The sequence below is a fragment of the Lissotriton helveticus genome, chromosome 9 (genome assembly GCF_964261635.1).
Source record: "Lissotriton helveticus chromosome 9, aLisHel1.1, whole genome shotgun sequence".
NCBI lineage: Eukaryota > Metazoa > Chordata > Amphibia > Caudata > Salamandridae > Lissotriton > Lissotriton helveticus.
The window spans coordinates 649206693-649222125 of NC_136070.1; positions in this window are offsets into that span (position 1 = coordinate 649206693).

Consider the following 15433-nt stretch of genomic DNA (forward strand, 5'->3'; position numbering starts at 1 on the left):
CTACGGACTGTTTGGAATGTTGACAGACGCCGGAGAACCAATCAGCTTCGCAAAGCTCCGTAACGCGAAAAGTACGCGAAGCGGAGCGCTGTTACAGATATATATCTTTTTTTCAACGTTAATTTCTCAAAATCCACTGGAGCACATATATTGAGACCTAGCAAAGGCACATCGGGCTACCAGTCCCTAATATTTTGCCAAGTTTCGTGCAAATCCATTCAGCCGTTCGATTATTATTATTTTGTTTTTTTTTTGCCCCGCGGGGCCCTTTTAAAACCTCCACATCAAACCTAGGGGGTCAGCGAGGATCTACTATGCCCCCTTATAGTTATTTCCCCCTTTGTTTTGACCTCCTCTTGTCTCTCGATCCTACCGAGAGACAAGATGGCGGCCGCTACGGACTGTTTGGAATGTTGACAGACGCCGGAGAACCAATCAGCTTCGCTTCACAAAGCTCCGTTGCGCGAAAAGTCCGCGAACCAGAGCGCTAACCGGTCCGCTGTTACAGATATATATCTTTTTTTAAACGTTAATTTCTCAAAATCCACTGGAGCACATATATTGAGACCTACAAAAGGCACATCGGGCTACCAGTCCCTACAATTTTGCCAAGTTTCGTGCAAATCCATTCAGCCGTTCGGGCTAAAAGTGAGGCCAACCGCCCTATGGAAAACTCAATGTTAAAAACACGTTTTGGGACCCCCCTTTTTTCTCGGCCCCCACTGGACGAACCCCCCCCAAATTTTCAAGGGCTGCTCAGAAACAAAATGTGCCATTTTCCTGAAAATTTCAGCCGATTTCGTCCACAAACGCCAAAGTTATTAGACATAGAATTTTCAAAAAACCCATAGAGAAAAAATCCTAACTATATATACCTACTGGCGACCGCCAGTAGGTAATATATATATATATATATTTGTGAAATTTCATATATGCAATTATAAAATAAATTAAAATGAATAGTTTATTAATTGTTTTAAAGTAAATATATATATATATACATTACATTTTATATATGCATGTGTTTTTAATGTTTTTTAATTACATTTATTTGTTATATTTGTTAAAATGTATATTAGATCTAATTTATTTTTAAAGTTAATTTTAATATTTAATATATTTAATATTAGTTTTTTATACATATATTAAAATCGATATTTGGTACAACTATATTCTTACATCAATTTTCCCCCCGATATTTTTGTACTTACCATTATAAATATAGGATGTCAATATTTTTGACATCGTTATTTATAACTTGATATTTGTGTATCTGCATATTTTGGGGGGTCGATATTCCACTAGTGAACCCTGGCTAAATGGCGCCTCGCTATTCACTGGAGGTGTCCTACCCCCCACCCCCACCCTAGACAGGTGGTGGGGAAACCTGTACAAGTGGGGAGTGGTGGAGGAGTAGTGGTTAAGTCAGGTCCACATGAATGAGAATGCAGAGAGGGACTTAGAGCTTTGCGGTGGCATGTTGGATAGTTTGACAGTCAAGGGGCCATGATGGGCCTCGCCCACAATGCACTCGTCAGTAGGGAACTCAGTGACACCCTTGGTTGATGTATAGGATGGGTCCCCAAATCCCTGGATGTGGGTCTACCAATGTTTTTAACCAATGGACTGAAATGGGGCACCCCCTTTGGGACCTCCTTATGTCTTGGCTCCCTTTTCCCCTCCCTGCACATTGGGGGGCACCCCACACTCTTTCCCCCTTGGTTTTCCTCCACTCTCCTCTCACAGACAGAGGTCTGGGAGAGAGAGAACACACAACGCGTGTCTGCTGCCGGTGCTGCTGATGGGTTTTTTGATTTCTTTGTCTTTAACCTGTTTGTTACACTGGCTGTTCTGGTTGCCCCGGTAGCATAATTTTAAATTGCAATGCAGATGTGGAGACATCTATTATGTGTATGATATATGTAAACTCATGTTCAACAAGAAACGTCTGCAGAAGCAGAGCCTCGGCCCCAATTTGTGGATCATTGATTTGTCTGTTTTCTATTCAATAACACTTTCGTATGTGCTCTACTATGCTATCATGCCATATACTATTCAACTGTTAAATAAAAACAAGGTTAAAAAAGACATAAAACACAGCACTCTGTTGTAGGAAGCTGGCTCTGTATATACTATACCAAAGAAAGGTATAGTGTGCACAGAGTCCATTGGATCCCAAAGGCTTACAAAGGTGAAAGTATACCTTACTCTCTATTTGTGGTAGTGTGGGCGAGCAGTAATGCTTTATCAGAGGGTACTGTTAAGCATTTATTGTATACAATCATGCAAGAATTGATGTCACACACTCAAAGATTGACCTCCGACCAATTGTTTGTAGTAAAAATATTTATTTAGTTGCATTTTATTTTTAGAACCAAGCAGGGCTTAGTACAGGTAAAAGAATTATAGTTTTCAAGACAGATTGATCATCAAGCAAGCTGGATGATAATGAATTTTGTAATAGGTTTGTAAAATGTTCAAATACAGTTGAAAATACTTTTGGATTACTTTTAATTACTTTTTAGAGTACTTTTGTATTAATGTTTGTACTCAGTGTGATATGCCTAGATATTACACTGGGACATTTCCTAGATAAAAGGTAAGTAAAACAGTTTTCATAAAAACACAATTTATTAGTTTCCATACAAACACCCTCAACACTTAAGTTTTCAGAAAAAAAACAGTCAATGCAATCCTTTGGAGAAAATGAGGTTATTGTTTTGCAGGTAAGTAAACAGTCTTGAGGGTTGAGTTTCTGGAGTTAGAACAAGGATTCCCCCAGGGTCAAGGGTTCACTCAAAAAGCACCCTCAGCGGCACTAGGGCGGCCGAATGCAGAGTGCTGTGGCCCAGTGTTAACCTATGTGGCTATGGGGTCGTTGGTCGGTGGCTACTCTCGGGCAAGCCACGGGGTTGAGGGAGCAAAGCTCCTCGGATAAGCTCAGGGCAAAGTGGGATCCGAGTTAGCACACAAGGTGCGCCCACAGCAGCACTGGGACGGCTGGGTGCAGAGTGCTGATTTGGCATTGGGTGCCCTGTTGTTTTCAATTAAAGTTGCTGGTTTTGGATTTGGGCTGCAGGCTCGGTCCAGGAAGTCTTCCAGGAGGAACCAACTGCTGGGCAGGTGACTTGGAGGGCTTGGGGACGTAGGTGCACCTCAGGTACTCTTCTCCAGAGCACAGTGCAGCTGGATGCTTGGGTGTCTTTTGAGGTCGGATTTCACCTTATGGGGTTGAGGGGGTCTCTGTGTAGAGGCTGAAGGTGATATCAGGTGTCCTGGAGGGGTCAACCCACAGTGAGCTCAGACTCTGGCGCACTGGGGAAGCTCACTGGGCCCGGTGGGCCTTTCGTACTCAGGCCGTAGGCAACGGGTGCAGTGGTGGTTTCAGGCGTCGGGTTTATTTGTCTTCAGCAGGCTGGGAGTCTTTCTTTGGAGATTCTTTTGAACAGGGCTGCTGTTCACAGGAGATCCAGTCTTTGTTGAAGGCAATCAGTCCTCCCAGGGGTTCTGGAGTTCGCTGGCTGCAGGACAAGGCGACTTTTGGCGCAGGATCTCTGGAAACTGCAGACGGTCATTTCTTCTCTGCAGTCTCCTCTGCTGTGCGTCTTCTTTCGTGCTCCTTCGTAGGTTGCGGGAATCTCCCTTCTGGATTCAGGGATACCCCCTAAAACTGTATTTAGGGGGTGTTTTAGGGGTCTTGAGGTCAGTAGCTAAAGGGCTACTGACCTTAGGGTAACTATACCCTTGATGTGCTTAACCCATGTGGGGGAGTGGGCACAATCCCTAACACTGATTGGAGAGTGCTGCCATCTGCAAGATGGGGGGCCCTAAAGAGTGGGCTTCAATGCGCCTCCCCTACCTGAGGGCTGGGGTTGGCAGAGGTGGGCATTCATTTTGGGCTGTTCTAATTTCCCTCGCCGAAAAGGAGGTGAAACAGGAAGGGGCCCTGCTCCTGATAGCAGGCAAGGCTGGGGGTCGTGTTACAAAGGCGGCAAGGCCTTTGAAGCTCCCCTGCCACAGATGGTTCTTCCTGACCTTGCGGAGGTGTGACCACCTCTGCTTAGGAAAGGCTTTGTTTCTGGGCTCAGGGAGGCAAGGCTCCCTCCCCAGGGGTCCAGAAACATGTCCTGTGGTGGCAGGCTGGTGTTTACCAGTCAGGGAACCCACCAAAGGCTGGTCGTTTTTCAGGGGGCATCTGAGTGCATTGTGTAATAAACCCCACACTGGCATCAGTGTGGGTTTATTATGCTGAAAGGTTTGTTATCAAACTTCCTAGAATTCAATAAAGCCATTATGGTGCTGTGGAGTTCGTAATGACAAACTCCCAGACCATATACTCTTTTTTAGCTTTACTGCACTTACAATGTGTGAGAATGGACTTAGACACTGTAGGGTTCAGTGCTCCTACGACTGTACCCTCACCAGTGTTATAGTGCACCAGGCTAGAGGTGCGATTTACCTATACCAGAGGCAGTGGGTTGCAGGCAGGGCAGACAGATATTTGTGCCATGCTGGCTCTTCACTTTTCTCTGCACCAAAACATGCAGCCTGCAATGGCAGTGTGTGTGTGTTAAGGTACAGGACTTCCAAGGGTTGCACACTGTGCTGCAGCCCTAAGAAGCCTTCCCTGTCACAGTGCCACTGGTGCCCATGGTACCTTTTACAAGGGACTTACATGTGGCCAGAAAGGTGCCAATTGGGGGTACAAATGTACAGTTTCGGTAAAGTACACAGGCCCTGGGAACCTGATTGGCAGGGACCCAGGACACATCAAGTGGAAGTGCATCAAAAATCTGACAAAGAGTGGGGTGGGGGGCTACTGCAACAAAAACCCACTTACCTACATGTGTCCATCAGCTTAACCATTTCCTCCAAACCTTTTCAGGTTGCTGACGCTGACTTTTTAGAGTCTGGAGCTGGTGTCATTGTTGCCAGTGCTGTCCTACTCTCTGTTGTAGGGGGAATGGCAAGTGGGGTAGAAAGGGTGGGGTGGGAGATGGTCGGACCCAGGCGGCATGAGTTTTTGGGGGCGGCAGCCTCCCACTGATCTTACCTGTGGCGGCAAAGGCAAGATTTTATCGCCAGTACCCCCCCCCCCCCCTCCCCCGGCTCTTATGGCTGACGCAAGCGGCAAAGGCTGGGACCACCACTGGCAACAGTGGGAATGGCCGCACATTCGGGGGCCTTAGTTTGGCGCAATTGGTGTGTGGTTTCTTGGCCCTCTTTGTCCTTGTTGGCCCTAGGTCCGCTTTTTGGGGCTGCTACCCGGTCAGTCCATCTTACTCAACACAGGAATCCTCAGGCTTCTGAGCTTTCATATTGCCCATTGTCCAGTCCAGACCCTTTCCTTAGTGCTATGTCCATGAACACTGTCCAGGCCACATCCTGTAATGTCCTGGGCTGAGACTCATCCACCATTGTCATCTGGGAGAAAAGGGGGGGCGTGCACTGGCTATCCATGACCTTGGTCCTGTAGCTCCTGCAAAGGCATAGAGATGGGTGTGTAATCACACTTGCCTCTCCTATGACAATAGCAGGCACACTCATTATGCCACTGTCCCCCGTATTCCGCAGAAATATCCTCAAGTTTGGAATCAAAGGTTCTCTCATGCTTGCTTATGCCGAGCTTAGCCCGAGGTGTTGCCTGGTCGTTTCTTTATACTTACTCCTCCAATGCATGACCGCAACGCTCCCTCCCAACGTGCTACTGCGTAACGGTTTACTGCTGTGCAAAAATTGTCCCTGGAAGATTCCTTGTAGAGTGCCACATTGGTGCTGAGTGACCTTGGGGATAAGGAGAAAAAGGTGTTAACAACCTACATATGTCTGAATATCCGTCATACTAACCGAGAATAGCCTACCCAGCCGGTCATGGTCTCCCGCCTACACACTCTGATCTTGCCTTACATGGCAACGTCCTCCTGACCCAATAACTTGCACTTCAACTCTTCTTCCTCCACCTTTTGTGGGGGTTGAGGTTTCAGGGAATGAAGAAAAATAAATAGATAAACACTTACCTGTCTGCGCCGCCGCCTCCTCTCCCTCCTCGCCTGCTTCCAGGGCAGGAAGCACCCGGCTCCCAGCCTCCCGATAGCCAATCATGAAGCTGCAATGCAGCGTTATGATTGGTCTGAGCCCTGTGGATTGGCGCTCAGCCAGAGAATGGAAGAATGAGAATCCATGCAGGCTGTAATATATCCTGCATGGAGAACATGCAAAGTGCACATGATGGTTTGACTGCCCTGAGATGGCCGGCCAAAGCGTCCTGTGCACTTGGAGTGGGCAAACCACTCCTCCCCTGCCCTGCTCTGTGAGCAGAGCAGCCCCGCCCCAAACCCAGCTGAGCAAGGGGAAAAATAAAATGATAAAAATAATGAGCTCGGGAGGAGCCGCCACTGGTAGAGGGGGCACTACCTTCCGAGGCAGGCCTGAAAGACAAGAGCAGCCGCCAGGCCGCCCCCAGGCCGCCCACCCAGCCAACAAGGAAAACACACAAAATACTTTGTAAACATTGGCAGAGCTTGAACCCTTGCCCAGGGAGAGCTTGAGCCACAAGAGACATACGACTTTGCCACTGAACTGTAGCTCCTTGGTAATGCTCTGCCTCCTCTTTGAACCTTTGCAAACTTTTAGTACTTCAGAAAGGAACATCCTGGACTGGTTTTGGGGCATTACCCCATATTAGCCAGGCCAGCTTGAATACAGTGGTGCAGTGAGCCCGTCCCACTTAGGGTGAAACAAGCAAAAGGAACAAATGATGAACAGAATGAGGAGCAAAGCAAACATTCACCCCCAGTCACAAAGATCTGGGTTTAATCGATCATTCTTTTGCTCACCACGCCATCCCAGTTCAGACCCAGGTATATGCAAATCAGTCTTGTCTCTGGCCCCATGGGAAGAGTATGCCCAGACGTAGGCCCGGTGCTCTACATGACACTGGAGTCAAGCTAGCCTGGCTGATGAGATGTGATGCCCCGAAACCGGTCCCAGGATGTTTGTTTCCGGTCTAGGGCTGGACTTTTCTCATGGGGAACACGGTCAAGACTGATTTGCATATGGCTGGGTTTAAACTGGCATGGCATGGGGAGCAGAAAAACAATGTGTTTAGGCCCAGATCTATGTACTGGGGTGAAATGTTGACATTGATCAGCATTCTGTCATTCAATTGTTCTTTTTTCATTCATTCCCGTTAGAGGCATACAGTAAGTAGCGCTGGACTTAACCTGACCCACCTCACACCGTCACCTGGGGATCTGACGACTCACCGCTGCAACCAGAAGGGGGGGCTGAAACCTGATACCGACTCCGCAAAATCGGCTTGTCATCGCCATCGCCTGGTACCTGCAACAGCATGTCCCACAGTGGAAAAGAGGGGAGCACATGGGTGGTGGCAGGTATAAGTACCTAGTTCCCCACCCTCCCACGCCAGAAGTGATGCAGTGAGTGTGCCAGATGCGATGGCAGCCACCCCTTAGGGGTCACCTGAATGCGGCCCTATGGCGTACGCCCTTTAGGAAGGTTCCCTGCATGCACCGCAGGCAGCTGCATTAACATTTTGCCTCCACCCAGTACAGCTTACAGCGTGGGCCATTCCACTATAACATTTGGCTCATTTCACTCTGAATGATTGCATGGGTTTAATGCAGGTCATGGGTAGGAAGGGTGTCAGGGGGAAAAGAACATGTTATCCTGGCAGGGTGAGTGTTTGCATGCTCCCTACGCAGTAACTGATGAGGGTTGGGTGGTGGCTGCACTTCCCATTGTCTGCACCCCTTTGCAAGGGGTTGGGTGTAAAACTTGTCCTAATTGTAGCAAGCGAGTGAAACGAGTGAACCAGACTTCTAAGGTGAAATTAAGAGGGTCCGCTCACTGAAACAAGTTTGAAAATTGAAGTCAACCCTATTTTAATTAACAATTTTCACATAATGTGCTACAAATATCTATGCCAGCGCCAGCATTTTGCCATGGGTGCCTTAGGGCCAACTGCGCCCTCGCAAGCATGCCACCACTTTCTCCCTCACGCTCACGTTCACACATTCACACTCATTCTAATTCACTCACAATCACCTATTAGCATTCTCTGGCACTCCTTCATTATCACGCTCTCTCTTACACTGATTTTTTTAATCTCACTCCCTCATTCTCACTCATTCACACTCACTCATTTTCACTCTTAGTCAGTCTCAGTTATTCTCACCCACTCTGACTCACTCATTCTCACTCAATTACACTCACTCATTCCCCTACACTTCCGCACTCTCACTCCCTCACACTTATTCTTACTTCTTAATTATAACTCTCTTACTCCCAATCATACTTGCTCTGACTCACTCATACTCACTCACTGTGATGAGCTGGGGTGATAAACTGACTGGCATGGAGCACCAGGTACCGAATCTTAAGCCTATAACAGCCCCAACCCCCTTCCTCAGACCCAGCACAGCACATCACAGCTGCAGATGGGAAGTACCTGAGGTGTAAGGCCCTTGACGTCATGGCTGAGACTTGGCCAGCCCTGGGTAACTTGTGGCTAGTGCAGGTGCCTCTATGCACCTGCATCTGCACTAGTCATCAGACAGATGTCACTACATGCCTCAAGCTGCATGACCCTCAAACTAAAGGTCAGCATCGGTCCTAGGATGCTTGATTCCGGTCCAGGAAAGACATGGCTTGGCAGTTCGGGCTGGACTGTTCCCATGAGGCACAGGGTCAAGGCTGATTTGCATATGGCCATGTCTGAACTAGGGTGGTGTGGAGTGCAAAAAACAATGGATTTAGGCCCAGATCTCTGTACTGGGGTGAATGTATGACATTGTTCTGCATTCTGTCCATCAATTGTTGTTTCAGCATCTTTTACTACACTAATATTGATTAATAGCATTGCAATAAAAACAGATCAGAAAAAATGGCGGGTGGAGCCCTGAAACCCATAAAAGGAGAGCAGCTCCTGTCTCAGCCCCTGATCCGGAATCAAGGGTGGCTTTACTCGATGCGGTAAAACTGGGGGTGACATGGTGTGGAAACACTGGGCTCTTTAGAAAGGCCCAAAGCTACATCTGACCAAGGAAGGCTTTAGACCCAAACATTCAGTAACAGACAATATTGCAATAGTCTAAACCTTGGTTGATAAATATGTGGCATCAAAATCGCAAATTTTATATGCTGATTTTGTTGACTGTTCGACAGCAATCAACAGGGTGAATCGACCTACCCTCTGGAGGAAACTGGTCAGCCAGGGGATACCTGTAAATCTATTAAGATTGATTGTTGCGTTATATTCGTCCACCTGGTGTAAAAACCTGATGGGTAGAAACAAGGGCTTGACGCCAGAGATTCTCACAGAAAACGGTTTAAAACAGGGCTGTGTTTTAGCTCCTCTTTTATTTTCCATTTACCTTGATGATTTGCCTGCTCAATGTGTTAATGTTAAGAATTTTCCTTCCAGAATTGTCTCACAAGACTTACATGTTTTAATGTATGCAGACAATGTTATTAATTATGAACTTACTCCAATTGGACCCTAGCGTAATTTGAATGCTTCATTCTTGCATGCAGAAGAATACTTTTGGAAATAAATATTTCCAAGACTATGGTGATACCCTTTGGGGGAAGGAAGCAGTGCTGTTCATTTAATTGGATATTTGGTGGAACTTCTTTAGAAATTGTAAAAACCTACAACTATTTAGGTAGTGTCTTTACGCAGACCCTAAACAATAAGTCACACCTAATGCATATAGGGAACAAGGCACTAGCCCATATTGATGCGCTCAAAATAATTTATACTTCTACTGCAAGGCGCCACTTCAAGTTTTTGTTGGAAACCTTGCGCTTGGAATTCACACTCAATAGTGCTCACTTATCAATGGCAAATGTACTCAGATGGACATATGATTTTTTACACGCTTCTGATGGCAACCTGGGAGATTTGCTAAAGCGGGAAACTTTTATCAATGGTGCAAAAGACAATTCTTTCAAGGTCAATCTCAGGGTTGCCTCACTATTCTGCAATATACAAAAGTCCACCTACAAATGTGGAATCCTGCTCAAAGTAGGTTATATTTTTTAATTTAGCCCATAAAATAAGTTTCATGATTGACATTTCCCACTGTTTCTCTTTAAAGATATATACATCTTAAACTGATGTAGTATCTTTTAAGCAGACTGAAAAATATGTATCCCTTATTTTGGATCATAGTGCCAGATGATCAAGACTTATTCTAAGACTAGGTCCTTTGAATGTTTAAATAAGGCAATGGCCTGGCACTGCTAACACAAACGGACTATGTGAGCTCTGTGTTAGCGGGGTGCAAGACATCAGGAATGTACTTTTTTCCAAACATGGTTGTTGTTGAAGCTAGAAATCATTTTATAATGCCACTGTTTTTAAATGCAAAATAACAAAAGTTGATGAATGTATTGATATGATAAAAGCTCCACCAAATCAGTTAGTCCGTTATAATCTTTACATTTCGTAAACATTTTTTAGTGTTTCGATTGTTAATTTGTAAATTGTTTTATATTGTTGATCTCAGACGCGATTTAAACCAATTTTTTTCTTTTTACTTGAAAGCCCGAGCCACTCATTATGAGCGTATATGCGTTTCTACTGCCAGAGTAAAGTTCTCCAGTGCACTGTTGACAAGATTTTGCTCTGAGATGCCATGAGGGAAATTTGCAACACTTGTTATTTACTTTTGTATGCAACAGAAGTTATTGTCAGGGCACTGGAATTATGTTACATGAGAGGGCCAAATTATGTGACAGGGTTGAGTAAATTATGCAGCAAGGAAAGCCAAATTATACGGCACAATGCAGCACATATTGGAATACTATTATTTCATAATTCTAAACTTGGCAACACTGTCTGGGTATTGGTTGCACCTCATTAGTACCAGTTTAGTACCCAAATACAGCAATAACCAACAGAAAGGTGCCGAGTCCAGCTTTCCAAAGGGCCTTTTACTGCGCTGTATTTTTAGTAACTTTGGAAACGTTGGAGCTAGAAACATAATTTGTTTGTTTTTTCATTTGCAGATTATGCGGCAGATGATGGATTATGTGGCAAATCTGACAAATCTATAATTAACCGACATTCACAGCGGTCGCACAATCGCATAATTTTAGTGGCCCTGGTCATAGCTGTTAATTGTCACGGTCTGCCATGTTTGATTTATTACTCAAAACATACGTTTGGTTTATTTTTGCAATTTCACTTATTTTAATTTTCGAGTTCTGAAGGATTTGTATGTGCCTGCTTTTGGCATTCTGCAACTTTGAATAAAACTCTACTTGTTCACAAAATCTTTTCCTTCACTCAACCCACAAACTGTTTCATTAAACTGTGTTAAGATTGTCCTTCAGTAGGGGGGCCCATAATAATAAACCATTGTAATGGTCCTTGAGAAACATAAGGCATTGACATTTATGCAGCACAAATTTGCCCATCTTTTACACAGCACAAATACATCACACCTTCATAACAGATACATGACATGAATGTGTTGTTATGACCTAATTCTTATATGATCTAACAATATTGAAATAAGTGTTGCAGTTGACATTATTACTAAAGTGCATTTACTGTAGGATTAGTGAATTTACTCAAACTGTGTGCCTGACTGCCTTAAATGAGAAATAAATTAATGACCCATTCTTAATTCTTACTTAGTAGATAAGTACTCCCTATAAAGGGAATTCAATTTACATGATGTGGGCTTTAATATATTGATTGACATTTAGTATTTAGGTGTTTGAGTAGCAACGAAAATCATCCTCACGTTATGAAATCTCATTTATGTTAAAAAGAATTAGGTTTGTGTATTATGTGCATTAGTATTTCATATATTTCATTTAAATGTAGCTCTTAGCCATACTTACACATGATTATTCAAAGAATTTATGGTATGCTTTATGTAACCTGAACTTAATGCATTGATCATTCATATTTGTTGGTGTTTAAATGTACACACGCATATTAAATGTGCACCATTGCTAATATTTTAAGTTGATAATTGAGGCCTATAGTTCTTCACGCTGTGTAAATGTTGGTTTCATTTTCTGCTACCTTGACATTTCTTGCAGCTATTCACACGCATTGTCAGATGTAGAATAGATATGTTACTTTACTAGAGATAGCGAAAGAGCCTAAGAAATGACCTTGATGAAAGAACATGGAGAGTCAGAGAGTTAACTGAAAGGCCTATTCAGCGATATTTCAACCTAGTATGTGCATGAGAAGACAATGTCTTTCCCATGTTTGGTGTGGGACATTTTGGAATTATTGCAATCTACAACTTGAGAAGAGGAGAAAGACAATAGACACATGATGGTGCATGCAAAGGGGTATTTCCCAAGCATATTCTTGTGTGTTATAACTTAGTGTTCACACCATTGGAGAATCAGATCCTTTCAGATTAATTTCAGATCCCCTCAGATGCTTTCAGACTATTTTCAGATGCCCTCAGAAGCTTTCAGATTCCTTTCAGATGGCCTCAGATACTTTCCATATTCTTTCCGGATACCTTGCAGAACTTTTCAAAGACTTTCCTCTGAATGCTTACAGCACTTTTCCTTTAGACTATAAGAGGTTTAGACCTCAATGCTTTCTTTAATTCTCTTCTGAGAATGGCTCAAGCTAACAAGTACTTGATGACCCAAGAAGAATCTTGGTTGAGCTTCTGAAGTGCTGACATCCTCCCTACTTATTTTCTCTTTGTTTAGTTCTTATTTCCTTTATGGGAATGCCTGATTTTCAAGATTCTTTAGATTCTTAGATCCATCATTTTAGCTAGAACTCTACTCTAGATGATTTACATATATCCATGTATAGACAACAAAATGTACTACTCTTCTCTGAGCATCATATACTCCTTTCGATGTTTTGTATTGCTGTGACTGAATTGCTTCTTTGCCTAATATTGGTCTGCCACAATTTCTTCCATAGATTGGGCCTGCATGTTGCTATTGTGTACTTTTATAGCAATGTGTTAAGAGTTGCGTATCTTAACTTGTTTCTAAATTTGTAATAAAGCTTAACCTTAGCGTCCGATTTCTGGTCCTCATTTTGTAGCCATATTGGTTGCACTGTAAATTGATATTGATTGATGCAAACTAACTATCTTCACCCCTAGTGCTGATAAAAAAAGATTCATTAGATGAAGATATATTGTAAGGGAGTGGGCCCAGAAAACGCTGGATCAATCTGGTAGCAGAGAATTGTTTATCCACTGACGTCAGGGAGTTAGGGTGTCCTATTTAGAAATTGCCCAAGCCAAGTCCAAACTCCAAAAGACCATGGTTAGGTCAAAGTATTGATGGAGTTCTGGCAGTTCAGAAACAAATTGTAGCAGTGGAAGAGTGTGAGAAATAATAGGATTGTGTGTTGCAATTGCTCTGCTTAGATTGCAGGAATTTGCTGAGATTGTGTGGTGTGGAGATGACTTCAGTTTGTGAATGTGCCGCTTAATGCACAGAAGTGAAGTGGTCATCGGGTCCGTCGTGGCTAAAAATCCAGGGATATATACCTACATGGTATAATTTTCGGTGTAGAAGACACTGAGTGCAGTTATCTGCTGTGTTGTGGTGCTGATCTTGAGATTTCGTCAACAGCATTACTGATATAGGGACTCGGGGCAGATTTACAATAACTGGCGCATCTCCAGGGATGCGCCAATTATTGTGCGCCGCAGCTCCGCCACCCATGGTGCGCTGCATTTACAATGCGGCGCACCATGGGGCAAAAACGGCACAGATGTGTGACGCATCTGTGCCGTAAAGGTGGCGCATTGCTGGAGTTGCGTCGCAAGCGCGACGCAGCTCAGCACTGCTCTGGGGGGCCCTATCTGTCCAATGCTGCGTCAATCCTTACGCCTGCTTCAAGCAGGCACAGGGTTTTGACGCAGCATTGGCCTAAAAGTGCCCGCGTGAAATCTTGTAGATTTCATGCAGGCACTTTTGCGAGGCGCACCTGCCCCAGAATACCCACCCTGCGCCGGAACGGCCACATGTAACGCAGGGCTTTATAACGAGACGCATCAGCCTAGATGCATCACGTTGTAAATGGGTTGCAGGGATGCGCCACCATTGCGTGACGCAACGGCGGCGTAAACGTGGCGCAAGTCCGACATAAATCTGCCCCTTTATCTTTGAGTGATTGTAAGATGTGGTTGGTATAGCTGATCTCCGTGCACACAAAAAAAACTGTATCGATCCAAGTGAGATCCCGATGGTCAAGATTTCACTTGATGTGATTGTCTGGATATGTCGAAAAGGGTTTCTCCGAACTGTTTCTTGTGTTTTTGAAAATCTTATATTTCTGTAGAGAAGCAGACAAAGTAAGTTGTTGAAATTCCTTGCATTGTTCTGCATAAACTGCTTAGAGAGCGTGTCTGTGAAAATTGTAAATGAGGGATGAGCTACTGAAAGGAGTGAGATTGACGTCACAGTGTGCTGCACTGGTATAGGCCGGTTCTGTACAGCCACACTGGTATTATTAGAATAGTCATAGAGAACTGCACTGGTATTGTTAGTGATCGCTGAACAGAGACTTGTGAGTGAAAGCCATTTCCTGGTTTCAATTAAATGTCTTTTGTGAATACTGCATATTGTTGATTGAAAATTATATTATTTAAAGCATTACAAAGTCTAGTGAAGGGAGATGTGACTGTGCCTGTCAGAAAGGGGGAAGAGGCACCACCGAAGGGACACCAGTTCATATTATGGCAATAGTGGGTGGTCTTCACTCGTGTTTGGCATGCACAATGGCATAAGATCAATGAGAAAGATGGCGCATTGATCTTTCCTCATTATGGGACATTTAATTTGAGAATCATTGAGCATTTAAGGAGGATACTGTATGAAATGAAACCACCTCCTACATCTTCACAATACAAAGTACTTAATGCTTGGGAACATACAGCCCATCTTAGACAGAGAGAGAAATTTCAAGGGAGAGTCAAGAAAGTCACATGTACTTGTGCAGATGCTACATGGGATGCAGAGCAGAAATCCCGGAGAACAGACATGATTGAGGGAGCTAGATTATATCCTGCTCTAACAAGTGAGGAAGCAGGGATAGGTACATGCAAGGATAGGAAAAAGAAGAAAGACAGAGAAGACACAGAGAACATAGCTGAAGACAATGACAGCGATTCAAACAAGCGGTACAAAAGGGGGTGGTGATGGACGGAGCATCTGAACCAACCAAACACTCACACCCAGTCAACAGATCTGGGTTTAATACAACACCATTCTTTAGCCCACTCTGCCACCCCAGTTCAGACATGGCCATATGCAAATCAGTCTGACCCTGTGCCTCATGGGATCAGTCCAGCCCGAACTGCCAAGCAATGCCTTCCCTGGACCGGATTCAAGCTTCCTAGGACCGGTTTCTGGCATTACAGCCGTCTTCAGCCAGGCTTGCTTGAATCCAGTG